A 22076-nucleotide genomic window follows, 5' to 3' on the forward strand; every position below is an offset into this window, starting at 1 on the left:
AATAATTATTATTATTATGTTATATTATAGTAGTAGTAGTAATCAGATTTGTCACTTGAAATTTGGTAAACGATTTCCTTTTGAATACCTTTATCAAATAAAAAGCAGCGGTTCAATAATATTCAACTTAGAACACGTGTTTGCGGAAAGTCAAATTACTCCAAGTTTTTCTTTCGTTTTAATTATTCTTTTAAGAACAATTGTCAGTGATTCGGCATAGCACTTGCCTAACAAAAATATTTTATTAAAAAAAAAAAAAGTCTTAAAATAGCGACTTTCAACATATAATTTGTGAGGTTCTGGAGCTCGCCTTCGATCAGTAAGGTTGAACGCTGTAATGATGACAATAGTGTTTTTAGCACGCGCAGTGTCATCTGAAAAAAAAAAAAAAAAAAAGGTTATTTTGTATAATTTATTGTGGACGGGAAATGTGCATTATGTTTTCGACAAAATATTTAATAAAGACTATGACTATTTTTATTATCCATTGTTAGCTGTTGATTGGCACTGAGTTTCGAAAACGCCGAGTTCAGAAAAACGTTCTGCGGCTAACAAAAGTTCAACATGGTTGCCATGTAACAATATACATTGTTTATTTCTGCACTTATTATTTTTGCCGATAAGTGGCGCTCTTATCGGCACTGTTTAAAAATGGACACGAAGTTAAAAAGTTAAATCGTGATGCAATCTAAGCATTCCACGAATGTTCAGCCATTATTGCACACAGAATTTCGAATTCCCGATGATTTTTTTTTTTTTTTCCTTTGAAGTTATCTTGTAGTTTCAGGCCGGGCCGGGCCCATTTCCCCTTACAATTAATATCCAACGAGACTTGTTGAAGTTAGTTCTTATTATCCCTTGAAGGCTTTACGACTGAGAGAGGTACAGGAGGTTCGACCAACAGCAGGCATTACCATAGGTCTCACCTCCCACAAGGTCAGCCTACTTTAATATGGAACTTTAGGGCAATAAATGCCATCTCTCTTTATTTATTTCCCTGTTTCTTTGTGTCTTTAGTGAGCGATCGACTTCATCTTTGCAGGCTTTCTTTGTGATGCTAATGGTGCCTCGATTCGACTGCTCTTGTCTCTCTTTCTATCTTCCTCTCTCACCTTCCTTTCCTGTGATTTCATTTCATCTGCTTTATTCTTTCTTTTTATAACTAGTTCAGGAACATTTTTTCCACTTCTCCTCGTTCTTTCTTTCCGATTATTTTTAAATTTCATTTTGTTCAATTTCGTCTTTCAGTTTATCATTTTACTCATGTTTCGTTGGTTCTGTTTCATGCGATTTCTTTTCTTTTTATATTTCAATTATTGTATTTCAACCATTTTACTGTTTTTTATTTCTCTTTATTGGATATATTTATTCTTTCTCGTTTTTGGCTTTTCATATCTATTTGTTTGCATACTTTTCTTTTCTTTTCTAGAAGTACTGGAATAGCGGGGAACATGTGTCAGCCAAGTAAAGCCGGAAGAAATACAAAGGTGCTCTTACCCCCTTTCCGTAAGAATGTGGGTGTGTTTCTTTGAAAAAAAAAAAAAAAAAAAAATCAATATACCAAAATGAAATTTCAATGTCATTTTGATGAATTTTGTCGTTTTAATGAATTTTTGTTACTAACTGATAGCATGTTGACTGTTGCTGCTGCTTCAGCTCTAAAGCCAATACATCATGGGTGCTAACTGCGTGTGTTAATGCAGCTAGCTTGTTTATTCTGCGGGATGAAAAACCTCATCACCTCCTTATTGTCTCCGTAGCTCAATCGGTATAGACGGAGCCCTTTGGTCGGAAAGACCTGAGTTCGATTCCCGTCCGTGATGTGAGGAACCGTTATCTTGTCTCTTTCGACGAAAGGTGAGTTAGCCGGTCTCATACGGAGGTAGAGGGTTTTTTTTTTCTCCCGGAAACTCGGTTTTTTCGTCCCTCAAAACATGCAAACCTGCCCCGTGACCACACACGGATTAGAGTCAGGAATACCTAAGACGGTCCCTCAAGCCATAGGGCTGATTCGTCAGCTATGCCGGTTCCGAGCCCGGATAAAAATAGGGGAGACTAAGATGGTGCCGTAAAAGGGGGCTCACGGCCGTTGAATCATCATACGAAATAATAATAATAATAAACCTCCGTAGGAGATAGGATTTTTTCATAGGCCTATGAAAATGTACTGCAATCCATGAAAATGTACATGCCTATGAAAAAATTGTACTGCAATGCACTGGCCTATTATCTCTCTGATAACCACAGCCTATACATCTACTAATGCCCTTGAACAAACGAAAAAAAATTAGGAAAAAAAAAGCAGGCTGTTTTCTGTTTACCTTTCAAACAGTGAATTTGCACCCCTATATTCGTAACTTGATTTAATAATCTTTGTACATAAATTTACTATCGCCCGCTCTCTCTCTCTCTCTCTCTCTCTCTCACACACACACACACACACACACACAATCAGTTTTACCCCAACATCCTGTGAAAAATAAAGTTCGACGTACACGAAGTCTTGTACGAAGAGCGATTTTTCTCAGAAGGGCAATACCACTACGACCCACTGTAGAGAGAGGGGTAGCTAACAGAAGTATCGCACGTGAGGAAGGGAAAATACAGAAAAGGTGGGCTTGAGCCTTCTCACCATCGCGAGCATCTTATTTAGTGGGAAGCCTCCAGCCAAGAATATTTAACGAGCTCGCTCAGCATGCCTGTTTCCTCGTGCCATAACTCACTCCCTCGTTTCTTCCTCACGGCCAATTTAAGCCTAATAAGGAAAGCTTTGTCCTTAGTGCCATATGTGATGCTTGGTGATTTCGGAATGCACCCCCCCCCCCCAGTGGGCGGTAAGTAGCTTTAGGGAAAGAAGTGTCTATCAGTGGGGTTTGATATTTCGCTGATTTGCTTATAAAACTGCCTCACCTCCTCTCTGGCGGTATTTTTGGATTCTTTTTTTTTTGTTTGTTGTTTGTTTTTCTCTCCATGAAACCATATAATTATTTCTGTTGACTGTCTATAGCTAGTTTTTATCTTTTTAGGAGGTTAAAATGTCGAGTTTCTGAGAGAAAACCATGTTATCATACAGGCTAATTCCCTTTCAACTGAAAAGTACTTCTAAGGTTATTAGGTTCTAAATGAGATTCGAACTCCGGCTCTTCCATATGTAGGGTGCCAGTCGCGTTGTCCTTGCTGTTTGGAGACGCTGTCACCGAACTGTGCTTTATATTGATTTGGTTTGTTCCTGTAGAGTGTAGGATGACCCGCCACCCCCGACCTGATAATCATGTATTAACTAATACTAACAAAATGTATTAAGTAGTTAAAAGAACTTATTTATATAGATAAAAGTATTTTAAATAGTCGTATTCCGTCTATTATTATTATTATGATGATTCACATTCATATAGAGATTATTTAATTTATTTATTAAAATTTGAAGTCCGCGCGGTTAGCCGAGTAGCTATGTGCTTCGCAACCATATGCTTGGGAAAGGAGTGTCCTGGGTTCGATTCCCGTCGCCGACGTAAGGAGCTTAAGGATCTTTCTCAGACATAGCCAAGTTAGCCGGGCGTGGACAGCAGAGTTTTTCTCCCCAGTTTATCTGGGGTTTTTCCTCCCGCAAGTAGACAAACCGGCCCCGTGAACACACGCAGCTACAGCTATAGAATATACCGGGAGGAATAGGGCTAGTCACCTTCTGCTGATCCCGTGTTGAAAAGAGAGACAAAAAGGAAAGAGAGGAGAGAGAATTTAAAAATTAAGTTTCATTTATCATGTAGTTCGAGTTGATGTTTTGTTTCTATCTATTATTTTTACAAAACAAATTATGTTTTTTTATGTTACTACGGTAGAGTAGCCTGCGGAAATCAGGACCATATCAGATAAACAATAATTATAATCATAATTTATTTACTACACATTTCAACATAATTTAAATTATTTATGTTTTAGATTCGATGATGTTAGAAATCGCAAATATTGAAAAGCTGAAAACATCCCATCCCGGAAAGAAAGAAATTGGACACACACACACACACACACACACACACACACACACACACACACACACACACACACACACACACACACACACACACACACACACACACACACACACACACACACACACACACATACACACACACCAAAAAATACTGAAGTTGCTAACTGAGCCTTGAAATAAGCCTTTTCCATAATCTTGTTTCTTTGAACTATTTTTTAATGCGTAATTCTACATTGTTATGAGATTCACGTACAATGTTTATGTTAATTAAATAGCTCAATTCTCAGTTACTCTGGTGTTGAACGTCGTTAAAGGCTTTGATAAGTACCACGCTTAGACACGCAAAGACGTCAGTAGAAAAAGGTACCGTTTCTATATTATAAAAAAAAAAAAACATGTATTTTAAGGTTGTAGTCATAATAATAACAATGTATTGTGAGATGACAATGCATTTTATGTTCTCTGTTATTTACGTCATTAAAAATTTATTGTGCTATTGAAACACTTAGTTTTGTTTTTAAAATTATGCACAAAAAATGGATAGTTTTAAATCAGCAGTCTTTTACACACTTCTTATCTTTAAATTGAGACAGAATTTACTTTTTACACTAGCATTAAATACAGCAAACTAAAATTGTGTATTTCCAATCCAGGCACGTGACAATTAATTTTCGGATTTTACTTTAAAAAAAAAAAAAAAAAACGCGTGCGCTGACCTTATTGTTTATTTCTCCATTAGTGACGTCATCAACTAATTCTTTCATCTACATTGCCACAAGGGAATGCCTTGTCCATAATCCTTTGATAACTGGGTACTCAGGTTTGAAATTAAGATATATGCGATGGAATGATGACTGGCAAATGTCCATGGGACTAATCATACTTATCAAAGCCTGTCTTTCAAGATCAAGGAACGGGGAAAAAAAAAAAAACACTCAGATAACTAGTTAGCAGTACCAGATGTTTGTAATTAAGGGTCCAAAGAATGATCATCACTCCAAAACAGGTGTGGTCCGACGTTGGTGGTGTTTCTTCATCCGAGGGAGTGGCTGAGTTGGCTTGCAACTTCCCATTCATAGCAGTATATGTAATACTAGTATTTGATCTAGCAGATTCAGCTGTTTGATCAATAGCTTGCTCACTGATATATATTAATGCTTTTTTTTTCCCTTTAAGCAACTGATGCGTTTTCATTTCGAAAGCTTTCTCAGTCTCAGTCTGATAAAACAATAAAACATGGAGAAGGAATGATTTATATCAATGGAATTTTCTTAAGGTAATTGGTTTCTATTTCCTCTTGAACTCAACAGGTGGAGCTCTTCGTGTCAGTGACATTAATTTAACAATAAACGCTAAATTAATAATGATAAAGAATTCAGACTGTGCAACATTAAACCTAACATACAATGCTGACGCCAGGGGTAGGGCAACATGATATTTAGTCCATTAAAAAAAGTATTGCTAAGGCATATTAAAAATTAAGTTTATCTTTTCAAAAATACATAAATAAATAAATCAATTAATTAAATGGGCCGAATTATTTTTTGTCCTATACCTATAAAAACTTAGCGAGCAGAGCCTAAACTGATAGTACGATATAATCAGCAAAATTTATCCTATTTAAGATATTGGATGGATGCTAGTTCCATACAATTCCGAAAGATGGCAGCACCAAACCAGCTACTGTGTACAGTCTCACAAGTCGTGCAGACTGAAGAGTCAATACCACTCCATCAGACTTGCATTTAATTTGTATTATTATTAAAAAAAAAAAAAAAAAGAGAAAGAAAGAAACTATTTTGAGTTTGGCTATTAACACCATTTATAGGCAATATTAATAATTATATAATATCACATTCTTAAGATTCATGATGCCATATTAATATGAATATTTAATTCCGAAAATTTCAGTAATTCAAATTACTAATAGTATTTTTGCAATAGTCAGCAGCTGCAAGTAAATGTGTATATTTTCAAAAATAATTTACAGCGAACTTCCATATCCACCCCACTGTAAGTATACCAGGGAAGATTCAACGGTTTTATATCCAATATAAAAATAATCTAATTTTCTAAGTGGTTTTACTATTTTGACAACACAATGATACAATATCAGACTTTTGTACAGTTAAAAATAATAATTAACCAAGTCTCGATAAATTATGCGTTGTAACGCAGAAAAAAAAATTACGAAAATCTTAAATAGAATCCAAGTGTGAAGGGGAAACGTTTAAATATATTGTAAACGTTCAGATTTTGCTATTTTATACAAAGCTTCCGTACTTTTGTTGTTGCTAAGCAACTAAACCACTGAGAAAGAATGAAATGAACAATTAGCAAAATTATAGCGATGCAAATCTAAACAGAATTGTTTTTTTTTTTTTTATTCTTCGAGGATTTTGTATTAAATTTGTCTAAGAAATGTATTGATTATGTAAATATATTTTCATTAAATCGAATGTGTTTTATTATCAGATTCCCGTAATTCATTTTATCATAAATGTAAACAAAAATCTTTGCATATTATTTGCATTTATTATGTGTGGTATTTTTCAGTTTAATTGTTAGCTCAATTATAATACAAAAAAGGAAGTTTTAAATTTGATCTGACGCTAATCATTCATACACGCACTTCAAGACTGAATGGGACATTTTTTTAAAAAGTTTCTCAGTGACTTCATGAAGACGAATACCGCATTTTAAGATGATGGTTCGCATGTTACACTCTGATTTCTCTGTTACGATTTTTGTCCATTAAACCCTAGAGAAATAATTATAGAGTGGCGTTAAAAAAAAGTGACCATGTGCTACAGCTGGAAAGGATTGAATTCAAGGCTCTTTCTCCGAGTCGTTAAAAATTAGCTTAAATTGAGCAACAAGTCGCAAGCGTTAAGAGACCGGAGCAGAAGGTAGATCATGAACTCCATCCTAATTAAGAACTAATCTGACTGCTCCTTTACACCCATTAGAGTGGAGTTAGGCTAATTATAAATACTGCTGAATATTTATCACCCACTAGGTGGAAAGATTGCATCTAAAATAAGCCAAGACGATGGACGGAAAACAAGGGCAAAGTAATCACTTAACACTATCCACGTTTTCCATTGATGATCGTGTAGAATTAACTTCTTTTTTTTTTTCTGAAAAAAAAAAAATAAAAACCCGAAAGATAATTGCTATCGTTTTCTATAGTTTACAAGGTTATATTACAGTATCGCAATGGAATGTTCTGATATAAAGGGATTTCCTATTGATTTAATAGATTTTTAGTGCGGTTATTTCCTATTCCCTTTTGAGTATTGGATTTCGAATGATTGGCAGCCGTATCATTAATATTTCACATCAGGATAGGGTTGGGTATAGATTTTTAAAAAATGACAATAAAATGCACAAATATAGATGAAAACACATGCTTAGATTTAGGAACAAATTTGTCAAAATTTAACCAGGATATCAGATGATCATCTGTAATGTTGACTGTCCATTGCAGAGGGTTCAACGATCATGTAGGGTTTAGTTGAGGAAAACACAAATAAAATGCACACTAATGTAAAAAAAAAAAAAACATATGCTTGAATACGGGGAAAATGTATTCAAATATGTCAAAATTTAAATATAGAATATTACATGTTCGTGTGCACTTTTGATTGCAGTTTGGTGTATTGTCTTTTGGAACCTCAGTTAAAAAAATACTATCGCCCACCACCCAACAAATAACTATTTGTTGGGTGGTGGGCGATAGTATTATGGTGGACAATTATTACATAGAATGTATGGCGAGGGGCGTACAATCTTTTGGATGCTCTTGGCTTTACATAGAAGCTTAAATAAATAAAATAATAAATAGTAAACAGTACCCGTATATTCTCGCCGCCTGGAGAAAAATCATTCTGCTGGGCTTAAATTAGACACTCCCTCCCTATTTTTATGGTGTCATCCAACAGATGGACAGCTTTGCAATTGCAACATTTCCTCAATTTCGTATTATGTCAATGGTTGTTTCAACAGACACAAGGAAGTGAAGATTTCAGCAATCTATTTTGTAATTACAGTTTCCCCTTACCGAAAAAAAAAAAGGTACCATACGTTAAGGTAGAAATGGGGCGTGTTTCAATTTACGGCTATCTATATTTACTAACAAATGACACAAGAAATAAATACTCGTATTAAATCCTAGAGGAATCAATGAATATAAAATTACCTTATCAAATTCTTGTTACACTTTAATCTTGTGTATAATCTTACGTGAAATGTTTTTCGGTCGTAAAGCATGATTGAAATACAAAGAACTTGATCCTGCATTACGGTGTGCCTTAACTGCTTTCTGTCAAATCTCGCTGCCTTGGTATAATGATCAATTATGGATCAAACAAGGAGAGAGAGAGAGAGAGAATAAAAAAGAAGAAATATGCATATTAATTCATTTAATGAAAAGATGGCGTACCTTTCTCAATGCGTTGATGGTGACGGAGCGAAAAAATGGTAAAGAAATTTTGCTCATCGGTTAATACTTTTTTGAAAGAAAATCTGTTCTCCAGAGCTCGGCATAATGACGAAACAGCACCACAGCTGTTGGTTCACCTTACTGAAAAGGTAGGGAGGGGTAGGTAAAGGGGTGGAGAGCGAACGAGAACAATAATAGAAAACGAGCGTGTTTTTAGAAGTTTCTTTTTTTATTTATAAACGTACTGGTGGAAGAAAATATATACAAATTGAAAAATGGTATAATACATTTAGAGGCTTTTATTGCATCCTTCCGTAATGATTTACTAGCGTATAAATGCAAATGACCAAACCTTCGGAAAATTAAAAGCAACTCCGAGACCTCTTTTATGGTAACAGATGTCGTAATATGGAGAGACCTGGGTTCGAATCCCGTCTAGGAGGCAATGAATCCTTATGAAGAGCTTCTTAATTAAATATTTATTGTTTTCATCCCGAAAACCAGCCAGAGAACGACTGTTGTCTATTAACACATTCATTTAATAAATAATAATCTAAAAGACACAATTCATTCACTGGCTTTATAGCATAGCAGTTTACTTCCAATCCAATCAAATTCAAGCAAAACTACGAAATAATATCGAGCTGTTTAATTTATTAAAATTTAGATATATGAAATACTTATTATGGTAGTTATTTGTAGATAATATTTAATGAAAAGGTGCAATCAAATATTCCTAATATGAGGTGTATGGAGAGAACACCTACGCATATTGAAATCACTGCTCCGGAGTTTCACTTAAATACGTTTACGGAATAAGCGCAAAAAGCACGTGAGAAAAGTTCTGACATTTCAAATACAAATTCTTAATAATACACGAACTATGATAAAAAAAAAAAATTCAATATCTAGAGCATACTAACAGAAAAAAAAAAGCATTAAAAAAAGCTGATTAGGTATATGCCCAAGAGTTTTTACTTATGCAGGGAGCGAAGGACGCGGCGTCGGGGTGGGGGGGAATTCGTCTAAACTGTTTAATCCTATAAGTGTGTCAAGTCTGAAACCAGCTGTTGGAACAAAGATCCCTTAGTTATTATAGAAACTCCCATCTTGGGCTTCATAAACATTCTCGTGTCGTCTTCTTTGTGAAGTACCTGGAAGTAGGCCAATTCGGCACGACCCTGGAGGATAAATACAAGATCTACGATACAGTGGCGATTAACAACGGTGACCTGAAATTTGACTGAAGTACACGTAACAGAGCAATCCTATGAACAATCTCTGGAGGGTTTTCTCTATTTTCGTACGAAATATTTCATAGATGATATTCTGAAACTAAAATTCTACTGTGTATAAAAAAAGTAATATTACAACACATAAAATGTAAGATGTCATACAGTAATTTTTATGTTCGCTGCTGATGAACTAAGAAATTAATAGAAAAATTAAAAAAAAAAAAAAAAAGACATAATTTTTTATCAGTTCTGTATCGCCGATGAAAATAAGTGTAAATTATCAGTCACTTGTGTGGTTAAAGTTGTTAATCGACGATATTTTATTTAGATAGATGGATGATTTTCAAATACTTTGAACTGGGGGATGTCAGAATATAAACGTTACTCACTCTCATATATTTACTTCAATAAAAAGCTGGGACGGTACTCTAACTTAATATAAATGATATCATACAAGGCTGGGGTAGGGGCAGAAGGTATCGGAAATGTTCTTTGGTTGGAAAGATCTGGTTTTTTTGGATCCCATGTAGGATGCAAAGATCCGTTATGAGAGTTTCTCAACAGAAACTGGGTTAGTCAATCTCATACAGAGGTGGTAGATTTTTCCCTCCCGGAAAATCGGATTTTTCATTGAAACAGAGAAATTGGCCATAATAGCACACAAAATTTACAAACAAAATACACTGAATTGGACTGAGTGGGCTTGTGAATCACGGTCGAAGTAACCTAGTCTTTGATGTGAGTGCGTTATGTCTGTTAATTGCGTGCGGTCTTCTAGCGGGTTTGTCTCTTTTGCGGGACGAAAAACCCGAGTTTCCAAGAAGGGAAAATCCTTCCATCTTCGTATGAGACCAGCCAACTCACTTTCAGATGACAAGTCCTGATAAAGATTCTTTGCGTCCTAGACGACATTCGAACCTAGGTTATTCCAATCGTCGATAACGACTGGGCTACGCAAGCTTGGGATCCCCTCCAGAAACTGTGATATTTCATCCATGAAAACCAGAATCTCTCTGTGTAGAAGCTGATTATTCGTTGTAGGTAGTTCATAGTTCAGGATCAATCACCGGTTTCATCCCTAACAACGGTGCATGGTTAATTATAAAATGTTAAAAATTACGCAAATTGTATATTTTTATATCGCTGGTGTTGTAGACTGTAAATTCTGAATCCACAAAACTGATGATATATTTTAATAGAACCTCGCGATGCTTCCCATTTCTTCGGACTATTTTTTTTTTTTTTTAAAGAAAACTGAAATAATCATAAACGAGAACTTCGCTTCTCAGGTTGCTGGAAGCGCTTAAAACAAATATATAGTAATCTTTAAAACAAAAACTGTTCTCTTGTACTGCATTCCACAGTATTATAAAACTACTTGTGATTAATGACACAAGTAACAGAGAAGAGCCATTGAAATCTTACCTTTTTCTTATAAGTTTCATTTAATAGCTTATTAAGAATTTAACAGAGTTTGGTAATTAAAAAAATCTTTATTTGAAAACCATACAATTAAAAGTATTACCCAAAATTAAATTTAATATTAGGAAAATGAAGTTCCATTTTATTTTATTAAAAACTTTATACAATTACGCATAATTTGTTAATTTATACAGAAATTCTGGAGCTCTTGCAGCTTACTTTTATAATATTTATACAGTTTTTAGGGGTTTATGTCTAATGGATTATTGAGTTGTGATTTCGGTATGTTTATGCTTTTACGGTATACGCATAATGCTTATGGAGTTCATGCGGTTTAAGTATAATTTATGCAACTTTTGTGGTTAATGCCTACTTTTAGTAGACTTTTTAAATATTTTAACGTTTATTGACTACACGATGGACCAATAATATTATAAAGAGGGAGAATGTATATACTTAACATAGATTTGTGCCGATAGCGAGATTTCTTAGAGAGTTTCCAAATATAATTATATACAGTGAATGGGCCATTACTGCAATGAGTTCGCTCGGTATTGCACTACATTTTAGAAATACCGTTCTATTGGGAATAAGTATATGAACTTTTATTGTAGAGACTTAAAGGCTCAGCTAACCGCACCTAAACTTTGATTTTCTTTGGAAGCCGTACAATTATACATGTTAAAAGTGAAACGATGGATATATTCGCTATCAATTCAGAGTTAGAAAAACGAAATATTTTACACAGAGATTTAAACGGTTTCGACGAACGATAGGCAATGTTTAACACAACAGTTGGGTCAGTTTAAAAACTAATAAATAATGAAAACGTAATACATATTCTCAACAAGTGTATTTCGAGTATAGACCAATGAAATGCCAAAGCATTTCGGAAGTAACCAGAGCCAACTGTATTCTATTAGAAATTTCGGACACTGGATTGTTATTTTAGTTGTTGTTTTTGAAATTATAACCAAAGCAGGTTATAATTTCAAAAATTTTATATCCTTATAATTTTAAGGATATGAGGCCAGTGCATTACAGTAAGTCTGTTAATGCGGGTGTACAAATCAGAAAAATCGGCTAAATTTGTAGGATAAAAAACCCAGTGTCAGGAGGAAAAATCCTACCATCCCCGTATGAGACCGACTTACTCGCTTTCAACTTAAAAGCTCTTATAAATTCGCATCGAAGACGGGATTCGAACCCAAGTCTTTCAAATACCAAAGGTCATATCAATATCGATTGAGCGTTATTAAACAAATAATACAGAATTTAAAAATCTCTTAAACTGATTAAATGAATATTTATATATATTTTACACTTAGAAACGTCATTTACAAATAAATGTCCGCTTAAAACCAAGCGAAGATGACCTTACAGTCATTTACTTTTTTTTTTTTGAAATATATCATATTGAGCTGTTTGAAATCCCCAGTAGAAATCTGACCCTGAACGAATTTCCCTCGGTTTCCACATTTCTCATTACTGCTAGTCAACGCCATCTCCGTACACTTACTTTCTGACATAAAATTGTTTTCAATGCCCAAAAGCCTACGGGTTTTCTCGCATGCAGTTTTCGGATCCCCAATTACTCACGACTCAAGTTAAATTATCTGTTTACATACCCCCTTAGTGCGAGGGACGAGCAGGAGTTTGATTTATTATGTTCATTTAATTCCTCCTTGCCATGCTGGTGTGGTGTACCTGTCCCTAATTTGTCTGTCTTTCTGAGTCCCAGGTATAACAAGCTCTCTCTCTCTCTCTCTCTCTCTCTCTCTCTCTCTCTACTAGGCAAATACTTAATTACATTTGACTCTAGACGGGCGGAGACACTATGAACTGCCTGCTGGTGGACGGCAGGACTTCTGACATACCATCAAGGTGGCGTGTTAGTGGTTAAAGGAAGGGTCTCGTTAAGGATGACGTATGCATGTTTTCATGAATCCCTAAAACAGATTCGAACTGTAAAAGGAGAACAGAAGCGCCTTCAAGGAGTTATAATTTTAATATAAGTCAGTCGTATAGAGAAAGAAAAGGCAGACTCGATGGTTTCTCATTAAAAATATGTCGCAGGAATACTTTCCTCGGTGAACAAATTAGATCATTTTTAATATCGAGATTGCATAAGTCATATACGATATTAATTAGCTTTGTAAACATAAAATGCTATTTAATTGTTTCCTTTGCAGAAATCTGGATTATTAACGAAGTTTGATTAAATGGCGATTTTTTTTTTTTTTTTTTTTTTTTTTTTTTTTTTTTTTTAAAGGCGGGATGTGATACTCCGGAAAAATATTTCCTTCTGAAATGTCAAAATTATTTTGATAACAAGTACATCGCATGCGTGGTTTTAGTTGTAAGTGCATATGTCTAAATAGTACAGGATTTATTTGCTTGTTTATAAAACAATTATTGGGCTAGAATGCAGTTTCGCTTGGTCCTTGAATGGATAGCATGCCCGCTTTGTAACAGGCTGCTAGTTCGAATTCCACGATAGTGCGGGTGTTTTGTGAAAGTTTTCAGGTGATAGACGTATTTCTTCATCCAATACGAAACTTTTTCACCTTACTTTTAGAAAGCCTGAAGTAACTTGGAAAAAAAAAAAAAAAAAACACATCTTTCGCGGATCGAATGATGTGGCTTTTTTCTGAATTTAGCTGAATTTTCTAGCAGTTCCTAGAAAATTCAAATTCCTAGTAACTACTTTTATTTTGCTATCTGTAGAAATAACATAACTGTCAATAAAATTTTGTAGCAAAGCTTATTTTGTGCCATTTTCTGAACGATACAAACTTGATATTTTGATACAGTTTACTTTCTCTCTAGCAAAAATATTCCTGTTTCTCCTTTAGGTGATACTCGATAATCGAGAAATCATTTACTTCCGATATTATTTTAATGATTTAAAACATGTTTTTCTTTAAGTAGATTTCTTGTCCTTTTCGAAGCAAGACATTTTATTATTATTTGTATTGCTAATTTTTATGATGTAAATGAATGAAAACTGAAGCAATTATACAATTAAATTTTGGTTCCTGTTACATATATGCAAACATGAAAGAGGTAGTTAGTATGTGCTTTCCCTTATGACGGTATTCATAGAGTTCTTCGTACATACGAAAATGTCCGTTTCGCTCTTCGGCATCTAAATGTCTATTTTGTTGTTCTTCAATAGGAAAATGTCTATTTCGTGTTTTTCCAGTGCGAAATGTCTGTTTCGTTGTCCTGTGTAGTCTATAATACGAAAATGTCCGTTTCGTTGTTCTTATTGAGGTGAAAATGCCCATTTCTCATTCTAGAGAAAATGTCCATTTCATTGCTTTATAATATTAAAAACGACTTTCGTTTTTCTATAATACTAAAAATACTATTTCCTTGTTCTAGAATATCTAATATAGTCGATCTGTAATGTAAAAACGTCCGTTCGCTATCACGAGAATGCTATTATCAATTTTGTTAATATGAAAGGAAGAAAACGAATTATACTTATGTGCATATAATTTGTATATGTTATTTTGAATGTAAATATGAGGGAACATGCTCAGTCGATTTTGTGACACTGGTTCTCGAGAATTGTTCAACTCGTTATTCGGTTACTTTGAGAAGAAACGTTGGATGTACTACGATTCTTTTTTCCTTTCCTTTTCTTTCTTTTTTTTTTTTTTTTTTTTGAAAAAAAAAAACCATTATTTAACAAATGTGATAATTTTCCCTTTGGCACTACATAAATTTTAATTTATTGTCAAAAAAGAGTCAGCCCATAAATTTCTTGTAATTATTTAAATAAATTTAAATAAATTACATATTTTTATTATTTATTTAAGGCGAAATATGCTCAGACATTTGTTGAAAATATGTCGCATACTATGAAACTGCAAAAACAAGATTGTTTATAATGTTTCTCTCTTTCTCTACCGTTAAATGTTCGTGTGTAGGATTTTAATGCAAATCACAGGGTGACTGATCTTCATACGAATTTTTGACATTTCTTTGACTGAGAAGACGGCTATAAAATTCCTGAATTATTAGTTCTCTGGAAGGAGAGATGGTAAAGGGATATTCCTGTCCCGTTGTCTAAATCGCCCGGTGTTTTATAGGGAATGTCTTTCTATTTATTGATGCCTGTCGTCAGTGTTTGTTTTAGTTCGTACTAGATTTTGATTTAATTGAGATCGTGGGGTGGATGTTGGCGCGTGCCACCTGTGGGGCGGAGGGGAAGACAGGGGGATGATGAGGACTCTTTACAGAAGGTTGCGGCATCTAATCGCGTTACGCATCTTTATTGTTTAAATACGCATTAGTCTTAAAACGGCTATTAAAAATCTATAAAAGTACACGACAAAAATCTTACCCAAACACGTCCCCGTGTTTTGGAGCGCCCCACTGCGGCGGCTAGCAGAAGAAGTCGTGCAGTCTTGTAGTCCCGCGCTCACCTTGCTGCAATCAGTCATTCAAGTGTCACTCACTCGACTCCACCTCCTTTCCTAGCTCCGCCTCAGCGGCTAGACGCCGGCGTACTGCGTCTCCATGACACTGTCGACCCTTGGTGTAAGTCGCTGGTCGATAGGCACGTGATCTTGACTTCTCCGTGGCCATGGTAACGTCACGCGCCCCGCGTGCTGGAAAGCAACACTGGGGCCTGCGAGACTCGACAACTCAGGTAAGTCGTACACCGAGTGGTCGGACCGATGCAAACGCCAATGGCGTGCAGGCGTACGGAGCGTCAATGGTGACGCGTTGCGCGCTAGTCGCCGTCAGAGTGCGTATCACCAATCAGAGGAGGGGAGACAGAACGCTCGAGGAGCGCCATGACAGTCCTACGATGCACTAAAGTGGTGCCAAGTTGGCAGCGAGGCAGAGCGCACAGGTCAGAGTTCCGTTTTGCAAGTGAGATCGGCGCGCACTCATGGCAGTATGGCTACCAACCCCACCAACCCCTACATCGTCACAAGTAGTGTGGCCTCGCTGACGAGCACACACGCCGACAGTTCCGGCATGCAAGTCGCCACCTCGCAGCCCGGTTACGCCCGCGAACCTCCGGAGATGAAGTACATGCCCCCGCAGCATCAGGGGCCCAACGGTCATGCGTTGGCTCCGCACCACCAGTGGGTCAGCCTGCCGTCCCACGCCGACCCCGGACCGTGGTCGACGGGCATGCCGCCACCGGGACTGCACACGCAGGACATCAAGCCTTCTCCCCACGCGGGTGCCGAGATGCATCCGAACACCCTTCACCACCGTCCGCCGCAACACATGACCGCCTCGCACCCATGGCACCCCTCGTCGCTGGCTTCGTCCCACATGGGAGGGATGTCCCCTTCCCCGAACGGGTCGCCTCCTCTGCAGCATCATGCCTACGGCATGAACGGCATGTTGAGCCACGCCGGCAGCCAAGTTCACCCGGCAATGAGAGAAGTCCCTCACGACCAGGGGCAGCATCATCAGCACCATCATCACCACCATCACCATCACCAGCACGACCCCGGACACACCAGGATGCTGGACCACAGGCATCCCGAGAGCGGAGAGGAGGAGGCCCCCAGTTCGGACGATCTCGAGCAGTTTGCCAAGCAGTTTAAACAGCGGAGGATAAAACTCGGGTTCACGCAAGCCGACGTGGGACTGGCCTTGGGCACGCTCTACGGCAATGTGTTCAGTCAGACGACCATTTGCAGATTCGAAGCCCTCCAGCTGAGCTTCAAGAACATGTGCAAACTGAAACCCCTGCTGGCCAAGTGGCTCGAGGAAGCGGACAGCACCACCGGCTCTCCGACCAGCATCGACAAGATCGCGGCCCAGGGTCGCAAGCGGAAGAAGCGCACCAGCATCGAGGTGTCCGTCAAGGGGGCCCTCGAGAACCACTTCCACAAGCAGCCCAAGCCGTCGGCCCAGGAGATCGCCGGTCTCGCGGACAACCTCCAACTGGAGAAAGAGGTCGTGAGGGTGTGGTTCTGCAATCGGCGCCAGAAGGAAAAACGAATGACGCCTCCGGCCACCCAACTACAGCAGAACAACGGGGCCGGAGGAGCGCCGACGCCGGGTTCGAATAACGACATGTTGCTAACACACAGCCCGGGTCACATGCATGCGCACTCCCACAGCCCACCGATGCTGCAGTCTCCACCGCCTCAACTCTCTGCTAACCACCCTATCCACTCCGTCGGCCAGTCCCTCACTGCTCACTGACCTTCGACCCCCGTAAGCTCAGAACACATGTTACAGCACCTTTCCGACGCGTGTGTGTGTTTTGTTCACCAACCAGAATGGCATGAGAACTTCCCTTGGGACAGTTAAGACTGTGGATACCTTGCAGGTAAAGTGGACCGAGAAAGAGCTCAGTGCCAATACAGTTCCGGAAAAACCATGTCATCGGACCGTGTTCGGACCAGTCTAGTGTTAACGGACGTTCAGCCGAAGCTGCCTCCCCATCGTGGGATGAAGATCAAAAAAGAAAAAAAATTAATAAAAATAAGACAAGAATATGAATTAAAAAAGGCTTGGCGTGCAGGACCATTTTCCCTTTTTTAAACAAGAAACTAGTCGCAGGCCTTGAAGCAAGGGTGAGGTAGGCATAGCCTTTTATTTCCCAAGTTTCCACACAGCCAGAAGACAGAGGGCCCTCTTCGATCGGGGGTTCCGCTCCGAACCAGAGTTTAGCAAAGGGGGTGTCTGGGTCAACTTTTAGGTAGGTAAGAGTCTTAAAATCATCTAATTAAAGTTTAATCTATTTTAATAAAATGCTCACGAAATCTCCCCACCTTGTTTTTCTACTCCTTCTTTTATCCCTCCCCGAAAGTTAAATTCTAATTATTCTTCTTAAAAATAATAATCATTTCCATTGTTCATATATTTTGAGAAAAATTATCTCTATATAAAAAAAGGTTCTTTCTCTGTAAAGTCCTCCATTTCTCGGACCCAGACAACCCCCTAGTTATTTGGTAAGTGGTGTTAAATTGTGCACCCATTCCCAACTTGTACAGCAAAATCAAGTAGGTTAAGAGATTGTTAAGGTGTTTATTGTAATGTAGATTTCTCCCAAGTCTAATTGTCATCAGCCGCAAAAATAAAATAAAAAAAGATAAAGCGACACCTAGTGCTCAATTAAAGCCGAGAAATGAACATTTTTTTCCTGTAAATATTAGTGAATTATAATTCTTTTTATCCTCCAGAAAAAAAAAAAAACTGTGTATAAAAGTATGAATACTACTAATTTTATTCTTCTTATTATCTTTTTTTTTTTTTAATTCTCACATAAACCTTAACGTAGGGTTGATTTGTTGTGAGTTAACGTGTGGTCAAATTGCCCACAGTGCAGTCCATGTACGATTTGAGGCTGACTGTAAAAATGCTTATCAAGTTGTATGATGTGTCTTCTATTGTCTGCTCTAACTAGCTTGGATCATGGAATCGTACAAGGAGAGAGAGAGAGAGAGAGAGAGAGAGAGAGAGGGAGAAGGGAGAGAACAATGCAATGACAGATTTAAGACTTTTGGAGCCCCTGGTGCTATTAATTCCACCTATCCTCTCTCCCAAAACAATATCATACAGAGCAGGATAAAGAAGGTTATCGTTTACATGGAAATTTTTATTCTAAGTTTTTCTATTTTTTTTTTTAATGGAAAAATCATTTCAAATGTTGCCATGTATATTTTCCTTTAAATGTTCTTTAGGCATTTTGTATAAACATCATAACAATTTCCATATAAATGATAGCATAATTTTTGCTTAACTTATATCTAGTGAAATATTTCTCACCATTTTCGACACCTCTACATCGATAAGTTACCAGGTGGCCCCTTAAATCCGACATTGCAGAGAGAGAGAGAAGGTGAGAAGAAGAAGAAGATGAAAGAAAAAGGGCGATGTGAAAGAGCCATAAGATGAAAGAAAGACAAAAAATAAAGAAAAGAGAGGAAGATGAAAATGGAATGGGAAAAAAAAAGGAAAAGTCAGTGGGATAAAAAAGAATATGAGAAAGACCGAGATGTGTGTGTGTGTGTGTTTGAGAGAGAGAGAGAGAGAGAGAGAGAGAGTACGATTCCTGGCATCAAGCCAGCGCTGAGCTCCTTTCCTTGTACAGTCTTAATTTAAGTAAATGTAGAGGCATTAAAAGTTGTATGTTGATTCTAAGCCTAACCTCCAATACTGTATATTATATGGACTTGGCTGGGAAAAATAAAATCAATCCAGTCTTTTCAAACTGTTGTGGTTACATGTCGCTTTCTTGTTCCTTTATTATTTTATTCTTACCTTCATTTACCCGGACTTGTCCCTCTTCGCAAGCCTACACGTATCTTCCTTACCTGGATCCCTGGCCCCCAGGTATGGCCTTCTGGGGTAGAACTGACGGCGTCCCAGGCCACCAGAAGGTCATGCGTGCCACCATGTTGCTACGTGCTGACTATTCCGCAAGCAACACCGACTGGGCTTTCGTAAGGATGTTAGACCGCATGCCAAAGTTGAGTTAAGGAGGAAGAGGGGAAAAACAGAAAGAAAGAAAGAAAAAAAAAAGCAAAGAAAATAGGAGAGAGAGAAAAAGCAATACTTTGGCGAGACTAACTCCCCGTACGTGTAGTTTCAGCTGTAAGGCAACGTCACTTAGTTGATTCTACACCTTTTCATTTGTAATTGCCATTTTTAGCTCTACATGCCTTGTCTGCATCATAAAAAAGGTTAATATTAGGTTACAAAATACTTAATCATCGTATTATTGGGTTAAAAAATTGCACTGATATTAGTAAACAAAAATATACATCGTCATAAGTCTAATACGAGGAGAAAAAAAAAAGAAAACTTGAACAATGAAATTGAACACAAGGGATCAAAGTAATATAACTTCTAAAGACTTGATTTTGGGTTGTACGTAATATCCTGGATTCGTTTTATTTTATAGAAAATCGGTTTTATCCAGGATAGACTCGCAAAGCATTTTAGTCCAATACGATTAATCAGTATGAGTTATCCTGTAACTATTTTCTATTCCACAAAGGCAAAACTTCTGTGGTAGCAATACAAAAATAATCTATTTCTTTATATCAAATTTTCTTACAGATTCCAAAACAGTTATTTTTGATTTGCTGAACATAAAAATAGGTGGAATTCAAGATTCTGTGAAGGTCAATGACTCTTATCTCCAATAGTATTAAGCACATTGGACCTGATCAGCATGTCCTGAATTAAGTCATAGTAGGACTATCAATAATACAAACTTTGTTCTTATTTTTGTGTGTTTAGTTCAAATTTGACAGGACCTCGAAAAAAATATTCTGTTATTCTCCTATTTCTTGGCAAATCACAGCGTATTTTTGCTAATGATTTTGCATAAAATTAAGACATAAAATTTAGATATAATATAAAATGAGTCTAGGTTATTTTAAATTAGACTAAAATTGGAATCTGAAATTTGATTCCCCATTTTGTAATTTGAAAATATCTCCTTTGATATTATCTAAATAATAGTAATTTTTGTAAAATGTTTCTAGAACAAATAGAAACCGGCATCGCCTATGTACACATCAGTAATTAGAAAAAATAGGCAGGGCTTTTTTTATGTGAATTCCATCTATGAAAGGCTGTAAACCTTTAGTACATTAATATTAATGCTGGTGAGTGAACTAAGGGTTAAATAATTCGGAAACCTTGCTCTAGGGACTAAACATCGAGCTTTCTCAAACACTTCAGGCCTATATACACGTAATCAAGTAGAAGAAATAGGTAGCGCCTATGTACATATAAGCTAGAATAAACAGACAGCCTACGTACACAGAAGCGACTGATTATAGATACAAAAGTAGCATTTGCCTGAAATGTACATAATTAGAATTTATTATAATATTTTGGATTTATTACAATTATATAATAATGCTCAAATAATAACTTTTTTATGAAAACGTGTAATATTTGTAGATGAGAAAAAGATGAAACAAAAAATTTAAATGTAATCCTTAATAGGGTATTAATTTTTAATCAGTTTCATCCAGCGATACCGTCTTGCTTTAAATGCACACAAACATATTTTTTTTCTTGGCCCTATATTGACTAAGTTGATCAATATCCCTTGCTTTAGGCTAATATTCATTACTTCAAAGATACCTATCAGTAAGAGGAATGGATAGTGTCCCAGTTTAAAAAGCTTTATGACTTCTATTTAATAACACTAAAAGTCTTAATAGGATAATTTAAATAATTACTGTAACAGTTAATTCTACTATAGTAGCAAAATAAAGTAATTATAAAGATATAAATATGATATGGCATGTAAGATGTATCTCAAATTGATCTTTGGTTTTTAATAGGCATTTGAAATGCCTGCTTGAAGCGAATATATATATATATATATATATAAACTTACACGCTGTTGCTTCATTGTTCTCTAATATAAATTCTGGAATATTCAATAAATTGCTTGACTTAGTATTATTTTGTCAAAAAAAAAAAAGATTCTAAGATTATAATCGTAACTCCTGGAATGTATATCATTTCAATTACTGATATTTACATTTAGCCTTAGCGAAAAGAGTACACTTAATTCATAAAAAAGATATTAAATTTAGATTTCAATTACTTATGTTAATATTCCATGCTAATTTATTGGACTTTTAGTAAATGTTTCGGAAGAAGTAAATAAATTTGTGTTCTTTTAAAAATAACTGTAAACTCCGCGTGAATACGTATCGCTTAGCGTAGAAAATTGAGTGGGATTTTTTTTTTCTCTTTTTATCTTCGCAGTTGCGATTTAAAAGCACTATAGCACCCCGATTCCTTGAACGAATTAAGGTCTGATGTAGAGTCAACACAGCCAAATGTTCACTAACTGCATATCTCTTTAAGCTATCTGTTTTTCACCTTAGCGAACAGCTGGTACTAAACTTCGGTACCAAAACAGCAGGTTTATGGGCTGAATGCGGCCTGCACATTACAGATAACTTTCTTTTCAACTAAGTTCCCTCCCACGGTGTTTTTGTAATAGCGAAATTATTTT

At 36.6% G+C, this 22076-nt stretch overlaps 1 protein-coding gene and 1 long non-coding RNA gene across 3 annotated transcripts in view; one reads left to right on the top strand and one right to left on the bottom strand.

Annotated features, from left to right (window-relative positions):
• Positions 1–22076, top strand: part of LOC150095935 (uncharacterized) — a 123257-nt gene that overhangs the window by 46833 nt on the left and 54348 nt on the right. Inside the window, exon 1 of one of the 2 annotated variants that reach the window (XR_016549935.1) lies at positions 16010–17780. The exons of the other annotated variant lie outside the window; for it this stretch is intronic. The gene's annotated coding sequence lies outside the window, so the exon portion shown is untranslated. Of the gene's footprint in view, positions 1–16009; positions 17781–22076 lie in introns of those variants that run through there. 2 annotated transcript variants of the gene reach the window in all.
• The window catches only part of LOC150095936 (uncharacterized), a 463683-nt gene that overhangs the window by 9403 nt on the left and 432204 nt on the right, over positions 1–22076 (bottom strand). The gene's annotated exons all lie outside the window — the stretch shown is intronic.

This window comes from Typopeltis vanoorti, chromosome 19 (genome assembly GCF_054136105.1).
Source record: "Typopeltis vanoorti isolate ZY-2024b chromosome 19, IOZ_Tvanoo_1.0, whole genome shotgun sequence".
Classification (NCBI taxonomy): domain Eukaryota; kingdom Metazoa; phylum Arthropoda; class Arachnida; order Uropygi; family Thelyphonidae; genus Typopeltis; species Typopeltis vanoorti.